General features: G+C 41.0%; 1 protein-coding gene across 5 annotated transcripts in view; it reads right to left on the minus strand.

The window, feature by feature from the left end:
• The window catches only part of RARB (retinoic acid receptor beta), a 343,954-nt gene that overhangs the window by 79,046 nt on the left and 240,980 nt on the right, over window positions 1–23,928 (minus strand). The gene's annotated exons all lie outside the window — the stretch shown is intronic.

Raw genomic sequence — 23,928 nt, forward strand, 5'->3', positions numbered from 1 at the left:
CTTTGAGCAGCCAAGTAAGCAAATGGGTGCAGGATATGGCAAGTAATTGTTACATTTTAGGGTTTTCTCTCTCTCTCTCTTAACTTTGCACGTTAATTCTTAGAGGCATGCAGCAGTTTGCAAAGTGAACTACCATCTTCGGCTTCCCCATTCAGTGGCATTCAGAAACAGGATCTGACACCCTTAGTGGACAGTGTCCGTTCATTCATTTATCGCATTTACATCCCACCTTTTTCTCCAAGGAGCTCAAAGAGTACATGATTCTCCCACCCTCTTCAAGTAATCCCACAACAACCTTGTATAAATAATAAATTATTATTATTATTATTATTATTATTATTATTATTATTATTATTATGAGGGAAGGTTAGGATGAGAGGCAGTGACTGGCCCAAGTCACCAATCAGCTTCATGGTCAAGTGGGAATTTGAACCCTAGTCTCTCAGGTCCTAGTCTGAAACTTTAAAAACTACTCCGCACTGTAATGTACCGTATTTTTCGCTCTATAACACGCTCCAGACCATAACACGCACGTAGTTTTTAGAGGAGGAAAACAAGAAAAAAATATTCTAAACGAAATAGTGGATATATGATTTTTGTGGCTCATGCTGTGGCCACAGACATGTGATCTGACAGTGAGTTTGGAGTAGCCCAATGCAAAAATCTTGAGGATCCATGTGGATCCATGCTTTGTAACCACGGAGGAGGGAAGGAAGGGGAACCATGGATCCTCTGCTCACGACTGCAGCAGATCCCCCCCGCCACCCGCAGGCATTCGCTCTATAACACGCACAGACATTTCCCCTTACTTTCTAGGAGGAAAAAAGTGAGTGTTATGGTGCAAAAAATACGGTACATTCAGCAACATTAGTAGCTGATGTGGGGTGCTCCTCTCAACTCGGTAGTTGTGCTAAAGCAGCAGCCCTGGTGCCTCTGCAACTGTCAAGTGATGTCCTCTGACAGGGTTCAGCAAACTTTTTCAGCAGGGGGCTGGTCCACTGTCCCTCAGACCTTGTGGGGGACCTGACTATATTTTTTTTCTTGGGGGGTGGAAATGAACGAATTCCTATGCCCCACAAATAACCCAGAGATGCATTTTAAATAAAAGGACACATGGTGTAGTGGTTAAGAGCGGTGGACTCATAATCTGGTGAACCGGGTTCGCTTCCCTGCTCCTTCAAATGCAGTGCTGGGTGACCCTGGGCTAGTCACACTTCTCTGAAGTCTCTCAGCCTCACTCACCTCACAGTTTGTTTGTTGTGGGGGGGGGGAGATTGCTTTGAGACTCCTCAGGGTAATGATAAAGCAGGATATCAAATCCAAACTCTCCTCTTTTTCCCCTTTTTAAACACACTGATTTCCAGACTGTCCGTGGGCCAGATTTAGAAGGCAATTGGACCAGATCCGGCCCCTGGGCCTTCGTTTGCCTACCCATGTGGGACCTATGACAAGGGGGCTGGGTCTCCCTTTCCCCATTGAGTGGTGGAAGTTGGTAGTCCACCAGTGAATTACTGCATGAACAGCCATTGCTAAGAGGAGAATAAAAGGGCTGGTGCTGAGTAAAAGACCATCCCTACCGTTAGGCAGTGTGAGGCAATCGCTTCAGGATGAGTGGCAGCTGCTTTCTTCCTGAGCCCTTTTCCTCTCTGTTGGAGAGTTGTGTGTTGCACATGGTCTGCTGCATGCCTCTAGGTTAGCCTGCTGCCTTCCAGGGCAAGTGCTTTAGTAAGAGTCAATGGCCAGCCCATTCAATTTATATACATGGAATGGAGGGAGGCAATCCTCTTGTCCGCCTCAGGCGGCAAAATGTCTTTGCTGAGCATCCCAGTACACCTATGTGCAGTAATGGAGGACCAGGAGGCTGGTTTCCCTATAGAGTCCAGTTCCCTGCCTGTAAAATGGGAAATGCAATACAATGAATTGAAAAGGATGTTCAAAATAACTTTTATTAAAAAAAAACCAGAAGCTTTTATTTTGGGAATTATAGGGACAAAACTACATAAATTGTACAGAAATTTATTTATGTATGTTACTACAGCAGCAAGAATGCTACTTGCCCCAAAGTGGAAAGAAGCAGAAGTCCCAGCAAAGGAAGAATGGATACAAAAACTTATGGAATATGCAGAAATGGCGAAACTTACCAGAAGAATAAGAAATCAAGATAACAAACTTTTTATAAAAGAATGGAAATGGTTTATTGAATATTTGCAGATAAACTGCAAACAGATAAAAACTTTAGCAGGATTATTTAAATAACCTGCAGTTTCACAAGAGTATATATTTAAATTAGATAATTAAATGAGAAAATTAAATATTAAGATATTAAGAAATTAAGATATTAAAAACATAAATTTAAGGAATCACAGAAAGAGGAGGAAGGAAGTCAAATTTTGAAATGTTAAATTGATTGTAAAACTAATAAAATGTATAAACTTGAAAAGTATAAATAGAAACTTTTTTAAAAAGGAGGCTGGTTTCCCTATAAAGTCTAACTCGTTTGACAGGCTGCCATTCCAATTCCCTGCCTGTAAAATGGGAACCGTGACCTACCTACTTCACAACGTTTCTCTGAAGGAAAAAGAAATAAAGATGATTAAAGCATTTTGCACAGTAAAAAAAAATTGATAAGTATCTAAAGGCGTTGCAACACTGGTTCAAATGAATTCAATTACTAACACATTGTAAAACCAGGTCCTACTTGCAGAGTAAGAGGCTTAAATCCAAAAGAACGGTGCTTTGTACAGAAACAAAGTACAAGTCTGAACAAAGCCGAAAGAAAAAAAGAAGGCAGTTCTAGGTGTGCGCACAGATGAAGCAAGGTTGCCAAACAACATTCAGCTAAAGAAATAATACAATTCTAGAAACAGATTTCCTCAAAATGAGTAAATTAAGTTTATGTTGCTGCTGCGCTCTACAACCTTAACGCACCAAGAGGCACCTGAGACCCACTTAAGAATTCCTTAAACAATAGCTTTAAGTCACAAGTCTTCACATTTGATTGTTTTTATAAAGTTTAGCTAAAGCTGTAGATAAGATCTTTAAGTAAGTGAAGTGTACTTTACAAGAGCTAATTTACTGTTAGTGAAACCCTGTTGACAGATAGAAGGGTTTTAATGTTGTGGCTGATTAAAAACAGGGCAAGCATTTATGAAATCTCTTTCATTATATATATATTACAACAAACGCGGATTATTAAATGCTGGGTTTTAATGTGGTCTCTTCAGACAGCTGAGCCTTAAAAGAATAAGAAGTTGTAAAGCAAATGGCATTTCCTGGATAGCCCCAAGGGAAGTTGGAACATTCAGCTCTTGAGTCCCTGGTGGGATGGAGCAATTTCAGCTAATTAGGGTGAATGGCAAAGTGTTGCATTTGGTCAAAACATTCTGTTAACCCTCATTTTTACTGGCACCAAATAAAGAGTCAGTCTGGATCTGGGTGTGTGGTGTGCGCGCACACAAATTCACTCCAGAAGTGCAAAGCACACGGCTCACATACATTCGACAGAAAGTCAAAGGAAACGCCAAAGTTCAACTAGAGTACAAGTAATTAGAACCAGATTCTGTGCAGCTTGTATGTGTGCTTCATTGTAGAAGTTATTTATAAGCTCCAAACAGAAAAAAAACCCAATATCATTTAATTTTCATGTCTAGTCTGGAGCAAAAAAGAGAGAAAATAAATCTGTTTTAATAATCTTCCAGGAGGAGAAGAGAAGTCTATGCATCGGAAACACAGAGCTTACTTATTTTATTGCACTTTTTTAAAAATGCACGCTTCAAAACTCTAATATAAACGCAGGTTCCAAAGCAACATATGATTTTCCCCTTCTGCGGCTTCAAAAATAAATAAAATGTTTTGCATATTTCTGCTAATTTTATGCTGCTGTTCTGGAGGGAAGGTGACATTGGGAATGCAACCACTTAAGCGGGGTGAATAGAGGAGAAACAAAACATTAGCACAGAGAATTGCCAGACTTGACTTGGTAACCTGGCCATGACCCTGGACGGAGTGTGTGTTTGACCCGGTCATAGAAGGGCTCTGGCTGAGTCCTGTTGCCGGTTTATGGTGACTCCCTGCTATTCTTGCCACCCACCTACAACAGGTGCAGATCGCAGCCAGCAGTGACGACAAAACAAAGGCCGTGACAGGTAAAGGCTTTGATTCCTTTTCTCTTTTTTGGAAAAGATTTCTTCTTCAGCAAAAAATACTGTACAAATGAATTCTAGAGCCGGAACCTCTATCTCCATCCTTAGCATATCAGCATAAAGTATTTGCAAATGTGCAAGAACTATACAGCCGTACCTTGGCTGTTGAGCTTAATCCATTTATGGAGTCCGTACGACTCCTGAAACGGTTCAAAAACCAAGGCGCGGCTTCCGATTGGCTGCAAGAGCTTCCTGCACTCAATCGGAAGCCGCAGAAGCCGTGTCCGACTTCCAAAAAACGTTCACATATTGGAACACTCACTTCCAGGTTTGTGGCGTTCGGGAGCCAAAACGTCCGAGTACCAAGGCATTTGACAACCAAGGTACGAATGTACAAGGCTTACACAAGACATTCTGGAGCGTGGCATGACCCAAGATATGCACCCCAAAAGCCTTGCAACCGTGTAGACTAGAACCTTTGAACTGCCAGAGGCTACTGAATTCCATCTCCCATCAGCCCCAGTCAGCATAACCAATGGTCAGGGATGATGGGAGTTGTAGTATCTGTAGGGCCATAGTTTCCACCATCCCTGGTGTAGCTTCTGCACAGGCACAAAGCTTGAACTATCAGAAAGCAGAAAGCAGTGTTTTGTATGTAACTTCTTAATTTATATTGGCTCCTTAATTTATACTACCTTCCCATCCCAATTTAAAGTTCTGAGAGCTCCTGTATTGCTAAGCCGAAGAGTATCTGTGATGGCAATTAGACTACGTCTGGCGATTAAAACTCAGCATGTTGGAAGGACACACCCCTTCATTATCTCCCATTTGTCAGCTGTAATAGGTTCATGCTTTTTCAGCTATTACACTCATCTTTGTCTCTAAAACTATTATTCTGTGAAACACATCATTTTAATTTTGGCTCATAATTTTCTGAGGATCGATTTAAGCTGCAGTTTGGTTCCTCCAGACAGGTTAGTGGGTGTGGGTGTGGGTGGGTGGGTGGGTTTTTTTTTTAAAAAAAAGATCAGAATCAGCTAATTGCTCTATATACTATATTTATATGATGGGCCAAAGGCCAAAAAGTGTGTGCCTGTGTGTGTGTAGTCTGACTTCTAATATGGCAACTTACACTGTAGTTGTAAAACCAGCTCTGGAAAATTAAATACTACATTGATTTTTCTTTGGTTAAGCTCATCCAATTTTCTTCTTCATTTTATCGGGGGAGTGGGGAGTGGGGGGGTTAACACCATCCTTGAGACCAATGTAATATAGCACAGAGACTTACTTCTGAATAGGATTGTGCTGTAAAACTATTAGCCTTGAAAGTGTCACAAGACTCTCTGTTGTTTTTGCTGCCACAGATTAAGATGGCCGATCCCTCTGGAATTTGTTATATAGCATGCTGAATTCTTGCAATATGCTTCCAAGTACTGTACTTGTCAAGATTACCAAACATAAACACATCATTAAATACTTAACAACAGGCTCCAACAATTGGGTTTGTTTCAGTTTAACATTTCGCACAACCACCCACCCATTTTTCTCTCATGCTACATCACAACGCTCAGGCATTTTTAAACACTCTGCAATAAATGCTGCTACACTGGGATCACCAACCCTTTGAGGATCGTAAGCACAACAAGACTCGCACAACAGCTATACACACCCTGGCAACACACACTCTCCTCACCTTTTTACCAGCAAGTAGGCTTGAAGAAAGTGTTGTGTGTGAATGCACTTCCTTAAGAGTACAGGTGAGGTGGGGATGGCTAATACTCACTCTGGCTGCAATCTCCAGCACCTGCAACAACCAGGCTTGCAAAAAGCCTTATAGTGGAGACAACTGAGCCAACCCCTTCCATCCCCAGGTGTGACTTTCCTGGCTGAAAACATCCACCTGCACCACAATTATGTTTGAAAGAAGCCTCCTATTGGCTTGAATATATTAGCTTCTTTCAAGATGAACTGCAAGGAGAGATGTGATTTCAGGGCAACCTCAGTTTCAGGGTGGAGAGTACCCCTCAGGAGCTTGCGTTTGGTCGCCGCAGTTGCTGCAACCTAGTTTGCAGGACAAAGGTCTGTATAGTTAAAGCTATGGTTTTCCCAGTAGTGATGTATGGAAGTGAGAGCTGGACCATAAAGAAGGCTGGTCGCCAAAGAATTGATGCTTTTGAATTATGGTGCTGGAGGAGACTCTTGAGAGCCCCATGGACTGCAAGAAGATCAAACCTATCCATTCTGAAGGAAATCAGCCCTGAGTGCTCACTGGAAGGACAGATCCTGAAGCTGAGGCTCCAGTACTTTGGCCACCTCATGAGAAGAGAAGATTCCCTGGAAAAGACCCTGATGTTGGGGAAGATTGAGGGCACAAGGAGAAGGGGACGACAGAGGACAAGATGGTTGGACAGTGTTCTCGAAGCTACCAACATGTGCTCTGGTCCATTTCGTCACGAAGAACCGGAAATGACTAAACAACAACAAGTTTGCAGGATGGGGAAAAAGGAACCTCTAAAACAGTCCAATAATTTCCTAATTTAATTTTTTGGGGGGGGGGAGTTTAAAAGGGCCCAGACGTCTATAGACAATTGTAACTTGCTCCGTTTCCTTATGCGCAATTGCATTTTTAAACTTTTAAAACACTTTTAAAACACTTTTAAACGAGAGCTTCTTTCTCAAAATGTGTGCCATTGCGTTTTCCAATCGACATGGCACCCCTTTAAAATTACGTTAGCGCCGTATTCTCCATTCCCTACTTGTTCCTGCAAAGCTTAGGAAGCTGTAAGAGTATGAGTAAGATCCTCTTCCCTAATGCCTTTCATCTAGAAATTGCTACTTTCCCATTGCAGTAGCGTAACATTAACCATTGGAATCACGTATCAGCAGCTACTGGAGTTAATGTGAATATTGACCCTGGTCCTGTGACAGGAGTATATCTTTTTGTAATGCTGGTCCACATCAGCCTCTCTGAGTCAGAAAATAAAGAGGAATGCCTTATCAACATGCCGATCTGCTGGAGATGTGTGCCTGCTTCCTGTAATAAATGTGGATGCAAACTCATCGAAACCCTGACATTTGTTTACCTTCCCACATTTAAAGGCTTGCGCATTCTTTAGCAATGCATTTCAGCTGACTTGCTTATTTTAAATATCTTTGTTGACAAAAAAAGATCCAAGGAAGCCTGTGAGTGGGACTCACACGGTATATGCCCCAATTTTGGTCTCTGCTTCCAAAGCAGTTACTCCACTTGCCAAGTTAATATATCTGCCATTTCGGGGCTGTTTTGTAGCCCTTCTTCCCCATGGATGCTGCTTCCCAGCATAATTTTCTTTTTTTCTTTCTTTGCCCTTGCCATACTTTTTAAAAACTGCATTATGCTTTCATCTGATGTCAATGACAGCTGAAAGCATAATGCAGTTTTGCTTTCCAGATTTGCAGAAGTCAGGGCTACCCACAACCTCGCTGAGTCCTTCTTACCCTGCAAATCCCTGCTCCTTCTGCTCCAATTAAGCTGCACGGTGCAGTTTCTTCTGCAGTCTGTAATAGCTGGGATGCTAAGTTCGGGAAGGAAACCTGAAGAGGCAACAGGCACAAGCATAAAAGCAGCACAGGTTTAGGATTGCACGCTAATTAGAACGCTACTGACCTGATCAGAATTTTTGGCTTGTCTGCCAGAATGCAATGCTAGAAAAAGTTCCCGTCAACCCGTTTTTGCTACTAATGAGTGTGGGTACAATTGCATATGCCCCAGGGAGTACTGTTGAATGTAGTTAATTGATAGCTGAGACATGCTCGCTCTTTAGAAATCTGCTACCTATTTTGGAATGGGGTTCATGTTTGTTCGCTATGGGTTCGGACGCCACTTGAAATATTGTCGCCAAACTCAGAGTGAGGACTCCCAAGGCGAAGGAGGCGGATTCTGCTGGTGCCATTTTGAATCAAGATGGCGGACTGAAATGTGGGTTCGCCCCCCTTTTTTCTGCATAATGGGCCTCTGAACCTTGGCCCAAGTTGGTGGGACACTTCCAAACTGCCCCAATTTGGTGCCTCCTGAGATATTGTCACTAAACTTAGTGCAAGGGTTCCGAAGGTGCAGAGTGGAGTCTTTGGATACGTTTGGATGCCAAAGCACCATTCAGAATCAAGATGGAAGACCTACCTAGGTATAGGGAAACTTTGAGCTGGTAGAGCAGGTAAACTAATGTGTACCATTATGCGGATGAGTGAAATACTTTGTGAACAAGAACAGAATTACAGTGGTACCTCGGGTTACATACGCTTCAGGTTACACACTCCGCTAACCCAGAAATAATGCTTCAGGTTAAGAACTTTGCTTCAGGATGAGAACAGAAATCGTGCTCCTGCGGTGCGGCAGCAGCAGGAGGCCCCATTAGCTAAAGTGGTGCTTCAGGTTAAGAACAGTTTCAGGTTAAGAACGGACTTCCGGAACGAATTAAGTACTTAACCCGAGGCACCAGTGTATAGCTAAGTTTCTACTGTATTTTTCACTCTATAAGACGCACTTTTCCCCTCCTAAAAAGTAAGGGGAAATGTGTGTGCGTCTTATGGAGCAAATGCAGGTGGGAGGCTCTGCTCAGCGCTCCCTTTAAAGAGCCGTGTGGAGCGTGTGTGCAGCTCTTCGGGGCTTTTCCCCGAGGAGGGAATATCTCACATTTGAGGTAAACCCAAAAATCATAGCATGCTGCTCTAAAGAGCAATATAAAGAGATTATATTCCTCTTTTAAACAAGCTCTGTCCATAATTTTTTATTAGTTTTGATTGCTAACACATTTGCCATAAATGTCTTTTAAATTATTTCAGAGGAACTCTTCCTACAACATTATTTATCACATTTTGCATCCTGGTTTAGAGCCAGAGAAAATATGGGAGGTTTAATACCTTTAATACATTTTTCAGTTGTTCAATATCACACAGACAGACAAAAATGTCAGTGTTCTAATCACATGCAGTAAAACTCACCTGTCAAGTGATATTTCATGTGGCATTGCACTTCTCAATTTCTGTGACTGCTTAATTATAGAAATGTAAAACTCCACAGCATAGTTCAATCCCGAAATTAATGCACTGACTTAATGATCAGAGATATTTCAAGGTTAGTGCCACATTCTTTGAAAATTACAGATCATCCCAATTAATTGGGATGCCAGATGCAGTGATGTGAAACTTTGATTTCCTACATACCTTCCTTTTCATGTCCATTGGAAAGGGTCGTTTAAAAACCCAGCAGAGATGTTTAACTGAGTAACATTTCAATTGTTCAAATTGTATCTTTCTCCTTTGATTAAATCACATAACAGTGTACTCACAATGCTGAATTATATGGATATGTCACATTTAGAAGTGTTCTCCCCCAGAGCTGTTTTGCTTTCTATTACAATTATTAGTAGTATTATAACTATTTCTAAGTTCTGATTTACTCATTTCTCTAAGGTGTGAAGGGCTTTAACTCAGCAGACTGTATTCAGCGAAAAATAATTTTCCGTTTACAAAGCAAAGGGCATCACAAAGCAGGTAATAGCCCCATTGTTCGGAGCAAGTTGCTGAGCTGTTCTCTGCAGGATTTATGTTTTGTAAGTACTCAAAACAAAACAAAACAAACCAGAAATCATCAGTGCACTAGGCAATTGCTTAACTAATTGGCCATGTCTCATCTTAGGGTCAGCCAATTTGTACAGGTGCACAGGGTGATCTATGCAGCAGGACCAAGTTATTTTTAACAGTTCCTTATCAAAATTTCTTCTGCTCCCTCCACAAATTCTCTGGAGGTTCATATTCAGTTTTTTAAAAAATCTAAGGCTGGGTGGTATCTGGTTTTCAACATCGTGATAAATATCACGATAAATAACAATAAATAAAAATCCATTACATAATTACAAAGTTCATCGTTAAAAAAACATTAACCCCACAATCGCCACCAAAAACTACAATAAAACAGTGGCCATAGCAATCAACTGTCTATTAAAAATAAACAGCTCACTCTATCTCAAAGGCATGTCTTTAAACCATGACTAAAATTCAGCAAAGAGGCACACAACCAGGTCTCTGAAGGCAATGGCCTTGTGCTCAGAGTCAGAGGATGAGCTGGTCTAAAGCTGCCGTGTTGCTTGCTGGTTAACTGGTCCAGTCTCCTGACATAGAGCCTTAGGCTGGTGGCTGGGAGTTCTGTGATCCTTGAACTCCTGTACAACTGCTCCTATCCAGAGGATAGTAAGTGGGATGCCCCAGAGAGGAGAAGCGCCAGTCCAGGCGGTTGGCCCTTTAAGGATCTACTTTCTTCAGGCGAGAGGGCGGAGCAAGGGCTGGGTGAAGAGGCCCTGTGGAAGCAAGTGGCTCACTATGAACTGTCCGTGGTGCTGCATTCACCATCCCTGCTGCCTTGCTTGCTGTTCATGTCTCACTGCCTGGCTACCGTTCTCCATGTGTATTGACTACAGACATATAAGAACATGGGCAGATATAAAGTCTTGATGTGCTTGACAAAATTGGGTGATAAATAAAGAATAACCATTCCTTCTAGCTTACTCATGGGGGCTCTTCTCAAAATCAATGGGTAACAAAACCAGACACGCAACTTTAATGGATTAGTCAATTTGATTCATCAATTACAATTGGGAGGGGGTTTCAATTAAACTTAGTGCTCCAATTTATCAGGCAATGACCCTCCACCATCACTGTCAATGGTAACCTGGGTGCCAGTGTTTGCCAATCAGAGTATCGATTACCAATAATTGATTATATTGACTTTTATGTTTTTGATAGTTTTTATGGCTGAAGTGCCGGACTACTAAAATGGGATGTTCATCTGATTGCCAGTCACCTCTAGTATCAGTACCAAAAGGCAACAGACAGAGAGTGCTTCCCAAATGCTTTATTTACACTTGTATTGATTTAATAGAATTTTCATAAGCAATATTTCACTACGATATGCCAGGAAAGAAGAGAAGGGTGATGAATAAGTTCTACTTGTCTCCTCCAGCATTTAGAGTGCAAAAAGCCATATGATCGTGACAAAATGTTGCCAGTTCAGTTCTCTAGTGGGCATATTCCAGGCATCTTCAGTGGTTGGCACCGCAGCAGAGACTTTAGCAAGGTCTCCAGCTCCTTTTGCCTTGAAGACCCACCTCAACTTCCTCCTATGAAACCTGCCCAGAACCTATTGGGACCACATCATGTGCCTTCAGCCCCTCAGGTTATTCTCTGCCTGTTCTGGAACCTGACACTTAGAGAAAATTCCTCTTATGGGAAACCTTTGAGCTGGTAGAGCAGACAAACTAATGAGTACAATTGTGAGGATGAGTGAAATACTCAGCGAACAAGAACAGAATTATAGCTAAGATTCTATTCGATTTTACTCTTAGCAAAAAGGTAAAAGTAAAGGACCCCTGGACAGTTAAGACCAGCCAAAGACAACTATGCGGTTGCAGCGCTCATCTCACTTTCAGGCCAAGGGACCCAGCGTTTGTCCACAGGCAGCTTTCCAGGTCATGTGGTCAGCATGACTAAACCGCTTTTGGCACAACGGAATACCGTGCCGGAAACCAGAGTGCACAGAAATGCCGTTTACCTTCCTGCCGCAGCAGTACCTATTTATCTACTTGCACTGGCGTGCTTTTGACTGCTAGGTTGGCAGGAGCTGGGACAGAGCAACGGGAGCTCACCCCATCACGGGGATTCGAACCACCGACCTTCTGATCAGCAAGCCCAAGAGGTTCAGTGGTTTAGACCGTAGCACCACCCGTGTCCCTCTTAGCAATAAGGATACAGAGCTAAGAACAACCATGTAGATTTCATATGGTGGCTTAGAAAATTTATAGCCTTACCAAGGACAAAAAGAGTTCATTTGGAAATGAGTCATTCCCACTACCAAGCCTAGATTTCCAGGTTGATTTATTTGGGTGTTTTGTTTCACTAAGTGGTCATAAACAGATGAAGCTACATTATACTGGGACAGTCCATCTGAAGCTCCCTTGCATTATTGGCCTGTGTGGCTCAGTAATGTCTACACTGGGCAGATGGCAACTGTTCAGGGTTTCAAACAGGTATATTTCCAGCTCTACCTGGAGACACAGGCAACTGAACCCGGGATCTTCTGCTTTCTAAGCCTGTGAACCAGCACTTAAGCTGGTTAGAGATAGCAGGGTGTTTTATGGCAGTTTCAATATTTACAAACCAGTTTGTCCAATCACTACATTCTATTGTTTCCTCAGATAAGCGGGACCCCGGTGAACAATTAAAGCTTTCAATAAATAATCTGTAAGCACATTCATTTGATTTACTGTTATTTGATACAGCAGTTAGTTTCAATGGGGCAGTTAATATTGATCATGCAAAGCACTACACACAAACATGAAACACTTCCAGAACTCCATGGATTATTACTTTTTATCTGCCACTCACCACAGTTACTTGTAATTGTAGTGAGATTTAAAATCAATAATAATTAGTGTTCTTGTACATTTAAAAGAAAGGAATAGGGTAAGTTATGTTTTGGTTTGGGCAAAAATCAGACACAACCAACCACCTAAACATGCAAGGGCAGGGCAGGTTTCTGGAAGAATATTAGTACAACATGGATAAAAAGTCAAAAACGTATCAGACCAAATCAAGAAGAAAACAGTTTTGCCAGGATGTGACTAACTTGGGAGTTATGTAGGCACCAAAATGACAGCAGTGACAATGACACCATCATTTTGAAGGAGGAGGAGGAGGAGAAGAAGAAGAAGAAACAGCAGCAGTATGGGAGATAGAAGTACAAAGGCAATCCAGTCTGCCAAAGCAATTATGACCAACAATAAAGAATTTGCAGACACAATTATCTACCTTCAAATTAGTGCACCTTGATCTGTGCAATGCAACTTCGTTCATTCTCACGTGCTTTAATACAACACTGCCAGTCAAAACCTTGTTAAACCAATTTTGATTCAGCACTGTCCCAAAGTAAACATGCCCAATGGTTTGCCTCCAGTTCTGGAAGTGGAAAGTTTGTTTGGTTAGACTCTTCATGATACCGTGCATTTGGTAAGGGGTTGCTTGTGCTGGTCTCCAGTTCTTTACAGCTAATACTGGCAGCCGTGTACCTTTCTCCGCTCTTCTGGCAAATGAAACTGTCACTCCACTAGAGACACGCACTGAAAGCCGTTTTTTCTTGCCAGAAATAACAAGGGATTCACTGTATGGGCAATGTTAATTTTTCTCCTTTGAAAATGAACGGGAATGTTGCCACTGATACAGCAATGAAAAAATCCATCCTCTAACAAGGACACCCATTCCAATTAAAGGGACTAGCAGAGCTGCTGTATGTGAGATATTGATCTATAACCAGTACTCTTCATTGGTTCTGGTGCACATAATGCAAATTTAAGAAAACAGCGGTATCCTAGCTGTTTCGCTACTGTAATAATTCTAGATAATTAAAATGTGATTTCATTATTAAACTGCAACAAGAGCTCTGTATGAAACAAACCATTCAGAAAGATTTCTTTTTCATCAATTATTTGTTATTTATCTGATGCAACAATATGAAAGGCTGATTAAAATGTATGATTCCATATGCAGTTTCTCGTCATTAAGGCCAATGGAAGCATTTTGAGGACCATAATGAAATAATTACATTTGCTTTCAAGTATTCTCCTCTTCAATAATGTACAGCAATGCAGCACTAAATTAAAACATTAGGAACTAAATTTCACTTGCATCTATTTCTATTTGAGCTAATTATATCCCCAAGCTGTCCAACAAACTAGGCCCTAAAAATCTTTTGAAGTTGAAATGGCCCTAAGAAAAATCCTTTTATAGTTAAGAGCTTTGATGAAAAAACAAAGGCGATTCAGCCTCAGATGCCTAAACATTTCAAGGAAATAAAATATATATTCAGGAAGAAAGTTGGGCAAAATTCAGGGAATTATTTAAGTATTCAAGCTTAGTTGTTTAAATGTGCATGCTGAGATTCTGGCTCCATCTATATTTGCCACTTCTGCATCCCCCCCCCCCCCCGAACAAATTAATGCCTTCCTACCACAGAAGAACCACTAAAAAATGGGTTCAGTACCTAGTTGGGTTCATGAATACTTTTCAGCTCTTCAGTTTAATTATGCTCAAGATGTTAGATTTATTTTTTATTTTTTTTAAAAAAAGATTTTGTAACCATTTCAGCCACCATGAAGCAATTTTGAACCAGTTCAGGCCTTCACAACTTACAATAACTCCCAGTTTGATAGTAGGCTACCAGCCAACATGACAGTTGCTTGAAAAGCTCCATCTTTATGCACCACAAGCGGACAAGAAAATCTGGAAGTTGACTGTGTGGTTGGGCAGGCTGCCTTTGGATTGGCAGAGGCCAAGCTGCAGAGACTTGGGCTAATGCTATAGCATTAGGGAAGAGTTGTATTTTAATGACCTACTTGGAAACCCAAAGAAAGTGTCTCTTCAATACATATTGCAGGATGGGGGATCACGGCACCTGGGCATGCAAATATCTCTGTTTGAAACCCTTGTCTGAACTATACATTTAAAGCAGCATCACGCCACTTTAAAAACAGTCATGGCTTCCCTCAAAGAATCTGGGGAACTGTAGCGGGGGTTTTTCAAAGGTGCTGAGAGCTGCTGGAACAGCCCCGCTCCCCTCACAGTGCTACAATTCCCACAGTTCCCTTGAAAGGAGGATCGATTGTTTAGCTACGTACTCTGAAAACTGCAGCTCCAGCTCTAGGATTTTTAATACAAATTCAGCAATCATTGTGTTCAGTCTTCACGAAGGGAAATTCATTTTCAGTCTCAGTTAGTGCAACCATTGCGTGACTTTCCAGATGCAAATTGTTTGAGGTTTCAAACATCAAACACAAACACATGAGTAAAGGTAAAGGACGGTTGCGGCGCTCATCTTGCTTTCAGGCTGAGGGAGCCTGCGTTTGTCCACAGACAGTTTCCTGGGTCATGCGGCCAATATGACTAAACTGCTTCTGGCACAACAGGACACCGTAACGGAAACTTGAGTGCATGGAAGCACCATTTACCTTCCCGCCACAGCGGTACCTATTTATCTACTTGCACTTTGACATGCTTTTGAATTGCTAGGTTGGCAGGAGCTGGGACAGAGCAACGAGAGCTCACTCCGTTTCTGGGATTCGAACCGCCAACATTCTGATCGACAAGCTCAAGAGGCTCAGTGGTTTGGACCACAGCGCCACCCACATCTAATAAACACTTGAGTAATCCACTGCCCCCAGACACGCTGTGTTTGGCTTCTCTGCTCAGGCATGTTCACTCTGGAAATCGTGGCATTTTTGTGGTAGGATGGGAAGGAGGGATGAGGAGAATGTCACCCCTCTCCCCCATTTATAAAAACTTGCACTTTTTTGTGAATGGTTTCTCAGGGAATGGGAAAGGCTGAAGCCCAAGTCATGCACATGTTCTGCCCTGTTCCTGTCCCGCTCCACTAGTTAGAAGAAAAAAAGCAGAAAAGTGCAGGACATTGGTCAGGTAATATAGAAGGATTGTTAAAAACCTGCTAGCAATCAAACCAGCCAAATCCATGCACTAAACCTCCCAGCTAGAAGCACGTTGTATTAAGGCACTGATGGGATAGCTCAGTTAGTAGTGCATGAGACTCTTAATCTCAGGGTTATGGGTTTGAGCCCCACAATGGGCAAAATATTCCTGCATTGCAGGGGGCTGGACTAAATGACCCTCAGGGTTCCCTTCCAACTCTACACTTCTATTATTCTGTGTTGTGATGCACAGCACATATGGCCCAAGCAGCCCATCTGAAAACGGTATGATGCCCAGGGAGGAAGCCTCGTCCCAAGTAATTATATGTAGAGACGAGACGAGCAGCACATTTTGGAGTATTTTGTAAAGCTACAAATAATAATACATCATCTACTCTATATTAATTGCAGCTGTAATATTACTGCTCTGTATCACGAAGCTCAATTGGGTCATGCTCCATTCACAGACATGCTTTGCAAGAATGGGAAAAAGCTGACTCATTTAGCCCCCTGAGTCTGTGTATGCAACAGTATGGTGTGGAAATGAATCACCTGTAACTAATGTAGTGTTGAGTATGCCTAGCAAATTAACAAGTCAAAGCCAAGCGATAAGGATTCTATCAGCCAGTTGAAATCCTATTCAAACAGATCCAAATGTTATTCTTCATCTTAAGGCAACAGTTATGTTTTGGAACTGGATCAAAACAAGAAGATACTGTAACACTATTACCGCCAGAATTTGTCTGCCACACCAGTTTTTATTAATAGGAATAGCTAATGTGGAGTCCACACCCTCTGGAGTACTATAGCTCTGCTGCCAGTCAGAACTGGGAGAATGAACAATTGTTCTAATCTGGGATAAAGGAGGTTATGCAAATACTTCCAACCCTCAAATTAAACTTTTATATGCCCAAATACCAGTGGTTAAAGCAGCAGCCATCTCAGGTGTCGCCAGTGTGTGTGCACAGCACGCTTTCCATTATCAATTAAGTTCTGGGAATAGAATTAAATTCCTTTTTAATTCAAAAAGAATTATTGACACAAGCTGAAATTATTGCGAATTATTGAAAACGTGAACTATGGAAGATGCTTACTTTGAGCAACAAATACACCACTGCTGCTACTTCCTTCTTGGCCATCAAAAGTTTATTGTATGAAATGGGCTGAAACGTTTCTTTTCCTCACACTAATGAAGATTACGGAAATGAGCTGGCATTCTGTCACAAATCAAGACAGCTTTAAAGAGGTGCATCTGTTAAAATATTTGAAAACAGGCTAAATTGACAGCTTGAGTAAAAACAACGGAAATAAGACGAAAACAAACGAGACACGCTACTGAAATGGCGATGAAAGCAAATACTAATCTCATCTCCCTGAGAATGTATTTGAAACCAAAGGAAGTTGACTTTGTGAAACAGAAGGCTATGTGAAGCTATGTTGGGTCCATTACACTTCCCAGAGCTTGAGCTGCCCTAAACTGAAAGTATAGCTAAAAGTGTTTGTCTACAGGCAAACAGGGTTCCCTTAGACCTGGCAACGGGAATAACTATTTTTCTGTGTAACTAAAAACCATGCCCCCCCCCCACCCCGCTGCAAATAAGAATTTTTGATCCAGTAACTCAGTATTGTTTAGCTGAAGAGACTAAACTCCCATCTGGTACAAACAGCACACTTTCTTTACATTTTCCTGCACTATTATACTTCCAGAATTTCTGGGGAAATGACACGTCTCAGATGTAATCCTGGGCTTATTTACACAAGCTCAAGTACCACTAAAGTCAAGGCAGCTTATGCATCCATAAAGACAGCTATTTCTGTTGCATAAAACAGTCAGCATGCCAGGACTCCAACCAAACAAGTCATAGAAACCTTTGAATTCCGCCTCTTTGCAAGTCTTCAGTCTTAGGTGGATCACAACTTTTTGTTTAAAATCAGTGTTGTGAGCCTTCTATTGCACAACTGCAGTCTTCTCTGCTCTCTTGAGATTTAGGGAGATTTAGTTCTAAGTAAACGTACAAAGGTCTGGGCTGTTAAATCCTTGTCTTCAAAGGCAATTATGCTCTAAAGGCTATTATGATGTGTGGGATTGAAGGAAAGGGGTGTATTCACTGGTTGTAAAAAGGCTCCCGTCTAAAAATAACACCCATATTCATGAATAAATATTATGTTCTAGATACTTAAAAGTGGGCACTCAGCTGCCACTTACAGCTATGCATGTTGGAGTTGCAACAATATGATTGGCGTCCTTTGATTTTACTCTACAGCCTTTTATTTGTTAAACAAAGGATAGGAAACAAGACAGATGTATTTCATTGAAGGGAAATCTGAAGGGAAATTCCACAATGATGCAGACTGACTTATTGATAAAGCCCAGGCATTGAACATCAAAATTCACACAGAACAATAAAACGAAGGCAAAAGGAAGTATCTGCAGACCTATTTACATGTTACTTATGTGTAGAGTAGGCAGAACTTTTAGCCTTGTCCCCGATGTTGTGTTTTCTTTCCACAACAGTGACTTCAAGGGAAGGAAAAGGACCACTCTACTCTGCCTTGGTCAGACCACACCTGGAATAGGATGCCCAATTCTGGGCACCACAATTTAAGAATGATGTTGACAAGCTGAGACATGTGCAGAGTAACCAAGATGAACAAAGGTCTGGAAACCAAGCCTTATAAGGAACAGTTAAAGAAGATGGTTATGTTTAGCCTGGAAAAGAGGAGACTGAGAGCAGGTATGATATCCATCTTCAAATATCTCAAGGGCTGTCACACGGAAGACGGAACAAGCTTGTTTTCTCCTGCTCTGGAGGGTAGGACTCGATCCAATGGCTTCAAGTTACAAGAAAGGAGAGTCCAACTAAACATGAGGAATAAATTTCCGACTGTAAGAGCTGTTTAACAGTGGAACAGAGGTGGAACTCTCCTTCATGGGAAGTTTTTAAGCAGAGTCCGGATGGCCATGTGTCATGAATGCTTTAGCTGAGATTTCTGCATTGCAGAGGGTTGGACTAGATGACTCTTGGGGCCCCTTCCAACTCCACAATTCTATATGCAAGCAGGACACCCACACAGCCAGGCTCCCTGATCATATGGAGTTCAGCTGTGTGGGTTTGGCTTTCTTTACAGACAACTGTGTACAATAGGTCCACTTTGAAAACAGCTTTCTTTTCAGCTCGGACACATCTTTTATGCAGCCTTTAGGATGCACTGGGAAAATGAGGCTGCAAAGGCACAAAAGCAGCATGTGAAAGCTTTAATTTTATTCTAATTGACTGGGTTTCAACTTCTCTTGGCAGTATTCTTTTTAGCTTTGTTTTTAGATAACATTTAAATGGAGTCCTGTTGGAAATGTTAGTTGACCTGACGGACATCCTATGCCCTTTTAAAATGTGGCTCTTTTGGGGGGGGGGCATTCTTATTTTGATTTTATATATTGTGATATTTTCTGTGAACCGCCCTGAGACCTCCGGGTATAGGGTGGTATATAAATTCAATAAATAAATAAAATTTTAAAAAATGTTTTGCCTAGCAGCTTTTCTCAATCTGTGTGGGGGTCTGAATCTTGCAGCCTGCTTTAAAGCAGTTTCCATGCTGGAAGGCAGACACAGAACAAGTTTGCCATAGACACACCCACTACGACAACATCCCTACATAAGCCACTGGAAAGTTCCTCTTTGTAGGAAATTTTTTTTTTGGGGGGGGCATTTAGCAGTTGCAAATCTGTATCCTGTTCACTGACTACGCTTGTCGAACCCCACATTCATTTTGGAGCCCAGCTTGTTGGGGGAAAGGGCACGTTGCCCACCTAGGAATTCAGAGATAGGCATCAAAACATTTTGCCATGGGTTCAAACTCACTGTTATTAACACGAACTCAATCTGCCAGCTGTATAAAACAGCAACATGGGAAACGTAAGAGACACAGCAGTTGAATTCTAACACTGATGCACTTTGTGATTAGAGTAAGCAGGCAACCAAAGTCATATGCAGAGCGGCAGCTTGGGGAACACACACTTGGGTGGAGTATGTAAAGACTACACTACTTTTCCTTGCTTTATTAGCGTGAACATTACGCTGTGTGTCAGATAAAAAGATGCTCAAATTCAGGAGTGCCTTGTACAAAACTAGAGGGTGCTTTGCTTTGGTCACAGTTTTAAAATGAACAATGAATTGGGCCTGCCATATCAAACACGAGATCTGCTTGGACTTTGCTGCGTATGAACAGGTGGTCCTATTCCAAACTTCATAAAGGAGGTAATTTTCAAGATATTTGGCAGGCGTTTTAAGTTGGTTGCACACAGCCAAGCTAACGTATGGGTGTAAGAATTAAGCTCAGTGCAGGGTTAAGAAAAGAATGTGGCTTTCCCCACACACCCCACACCCCCTTAGTGTATTATTAGCTCATTTGCATGATTTGGTATGTTAATATGTCCTATGGGCCTGTTTTGTACATTCTATATGTACAATGGATGCAGGTAAAGTGATTCCGTAACATGTCCACTTTGTGAATGGGCACAGAAGGAGATGCAGGGAAAGGGTAAGATCTGTGTGTGTTGGGAGAGGGGAGCAGTTTGTGATGAAAATGTTGTTTCTTATACTATAGGAAAAAGCTGACATAAACTGTTAGCATTCCTTTACATTTTTAAAAAACTAACTTCAGCATCAATGTTTCACATGCATGTGCACCTGTGTGTGTGTGTGTGTGTGTGTTTTAAACAGAAAAAAGTTTGATAGTCTGGAGGAAAACAAACAAGTTATACTGTGACACAGAGAGAAATTCAAGACACTCAGATTTCATTGCTTTTCAAAAGTGCATTAAATTAGTTTGGATCCAATTAAAGTACCAGGGATCAAGTGTCTTTTAAGAAAATTTGCAGCAAATAAAAGATTCCTTTTAATCTCTGCATTAGGAGCTTGCATTGAAACTTTAAATAAAGGAAAGGTGCATAAAAATAAACCTTGCCTTCTGCAGCTGAAATGCAGAACTTGCCAACAGCACCTGCTGCAATTCAATACTTAGGAATGTAGATTTCCAGGCATGCACTTCAATGTGTTTGTTTTTACATTCTGACTGGAGATATGAAAGATAATAAAGCATTGAGTTGTATGTTAGGACAGATGTTTCTGGGCTTTTCTTTTTTAAAAAACCGGGATAGCATAAGAATTCACAAAGTCCTAAACATTACAAGCCGCCAGAAGTTTAGCAATGAATTTTTATGGATTGCAGGTTTTGTTCACAGCAGGTTTTATACAGAATTGCAGTCTATCATCTTCATTTAACATAAAATCTTACTGGGAAGCTTTGTTATTCTAAATTAAGCACTATTAAGCCCCATTCATTCCAACGGAGCAATTCAGGCCGTAACATTAAACACACTTGCAGAATGGGGCTTACTGGGTAATAACACAGTGGGACCTACTTCTGAATAGACATGCATAGGATTGTGCCTCACTTTCTCACTGAAATCAACAGTATTTAAAAGGCTCAGCAATGGATGACATCTAACGAAGTCATACTAGGAAGAGAACCACTGACATAAGTCAATTAACTTTTTGTGGTTCTGCTCTGAGAAAAACTAATCTTGGCTATCATCCACTGACTGCTTCAAGTGCTTTATTTTTAAAATGTGTAATATCTGCAGAAAAGCTTTTCTTATTATCAGATTAACTACATCCTTCTTTACAAGACCATCAAAAGTCAGAAATAGTATGTCCATTAGTTGCATACATACTGCTTTATTTCTGAGCAGGCAACATGAAATAAAATCATCTCTTCATCTTAATAATCAAGTATATGAAATTTTCCAAAGTTCCAAGTTAACCCCTTCATACTTGGCTGCCAGTGAAACAGAAATCCATATTTTACCTTAAGATAAAATAGACTATTTATGTAATCTTAGCTTTAGACTTCATTCACTAATTCAAGTCGATCCCTTTGATTATGGTGCACTGACCCCGATTTCTTAACCGTTAAAGGGAAGAGCTTATTGGTAATACTTTAAACTGCAATCAATCACAGTTCTGCTCTGTTTCTTTAAGAACACTGTTTTCTATAGACAAAGACTTTCGCATAGTTTTAAGTCACACACTATTGGGGGGGGGGGGAGAGAAAATTAGATGATTACAAAATTTCTATCCCAAAACCTTAAACACACAAGAGTTAAGAGGATGTAGTTAAGGCATTACATATTCTGGATGAAGCATTTTATTGACTGAATTGCTTCTGGAGAGAAATGTTGGTGCTATTCTGCTGCTTTTCCCCCTGAGATTAATGCAGCTGTTATGCTCTACCTGGCATCCTAAAATTTCATCTCTATTGAAGATGCATGGCAACCGAGGTGTAAATCAACTATTGCAGAAAGGCTTATTTATACAGCCAAACCCAAATAAGCTTGACTCACTCTTATCATATGAACTGACTGTTCATACTAACAACATAGGACTTAGCACAAGAAGGAAATACTTGTCGTTGGAGCTACACGTTATTTTCCCCTGCAGCTGCAGAACATACTATGTGGACTTGTCACTTTTAGAATTCCAAGTAATACATTTAACCACTAAACTTGAAAGGGGGGGGGGAATAAACTTGAAAGATGAGATATTTAAAACTCTGCTTACAATTTAAGAGTTTCAAAGTACTTTATGCATGATGTGTAACCACCTGCATTCCCGGCTTGCTTTGATAAATGCTAATCTGAAAGTTTAGAAGTTTAACAACATTGCAGTTTAAGCTGTGGTCCTTACAAAATTGTGAATTCCTGAAAGCACTTTGCTAAACCTCCCCCCCCCCTTTCTGGTTACTAGTTCCTTTGATTGGCTTCCCTTCTTCTAATCCAGCCTCTTTCCTTATCTCCAGCTCTAGGCAAATGACACATTTAACACTTGCTGCCTGCTGGTAATGGTGAAACACACACACACACACACACACACACACACACACACACCCCGGTTTAACTTGCTCAGGAGAAAAGGCAGCATATATACATATTTTAAAAGCTGGTTCTAATTAATGGCATTGTGAAAGACTTGTAATGTTTTGACTTCAAACAGATCGCCAGCAGTAAATTCTCTAAACTATTTTTCTAGAAGTTTGATATTGTAAAAAAAATAAATACCTAAAGTATGCTGTTATAGAAAACTTGCTAAGAAAACAAAACTTTCCAGAACGTATTTACAAACTTAAGCAAAGTTCTTTCTCAGTTAGCTATACAGAATTAACACAGTCTTTCAACCTGCAAGCGTGGAAACGCCTAGAAAATATTTGGGCTACATTTTCTGATTTACTTGTTTGAGGTTTGTTTTTGACTTTGCCTCTACTTTCCTAAAGAGGCAAAAATGTTAAATTCTTCAGGGACGAGCTTCTAAGTTTTGTTTGCATGTCCAATGCTAACAGAGACCGAATTGTGATGAAAATATGTGGACTGTAGCATTAGCTCTCATGCTCGTACCACACATCTGAACAAAATTCTCATTTCTTTTTCTTCCCTTGTGGATTAAACACTCTGAATTTAAAAAAAAGCTCCACCTATTTCAAAGCAACTGGGATACCTAGGAATCACAATGATATCAAACATACTTCTATAGTCAATGCCTCATTGAGGTGTCAAAGAGTATGTTAAAAAAAATGATAGATAGCCATCATTTATCTAAATCAGTGTCAGAGCAATGAAGCATCCTTCAAGGCTGTTTTTTTCTTCTTTTAATGCAGAGAAAGTGGTGCTGGGACTTTGCTATTTCTTGCTGTTTCTCAGACTCGAAACATAAGATTAAGGATTGCCGCTGTTTGCCACCTATGTTCTCCAGCACTATGTCAAGATCTGATAACAAAACAGCAATTTTTTTAAAAAACCTGCACCGGCGAAGAAGCAGCTCCCTTTTCCTGAAAGTCCCAGGCTCTGAACAGATTCGGAAAGCGCTGAGATAATTGATGGGGAAACACAAGGGGTGTTCACAGTTAGTTTTCTAGCAAAAACAGGGACTTCTTAGAGCAACAAAGTAAAAAGGAGAAAGGTGGCAGCAAGGTCAATGCAAAGAAATATTGCCTCTTCTCCCCACCCCACCCACGCCCAGGAAAAAAAAAGGAAAACATTTATGGGAGTTTACAACTCCCAATTCTGCACACCCTATTGAGGCTAAAGTCACAGGGCAGCACACTGCCAAATTAACTGGTTGTTTAGGTGTTAAAAGGCACCTGGGGGAAATATATATATAGACTAAATTCCAAACAGGGTATTAGAAGAGCAAAGAGCCTGTACCGATCAGGAAAATTTACACACA

The sequence above is a fragment of the Podarcis vaucheri genome (assembly GCF_965113315.1).
Source record: "Podarcis vaucheri genome assembly, chromosome: 12".
In the NCBI taxonomy this organism is placed as follows: Eukaryota; Metazoa; Chordata; class Lepidosauria; order Squamata; family Lacertidae; genus Podarcis; species Podarcis vaucheri.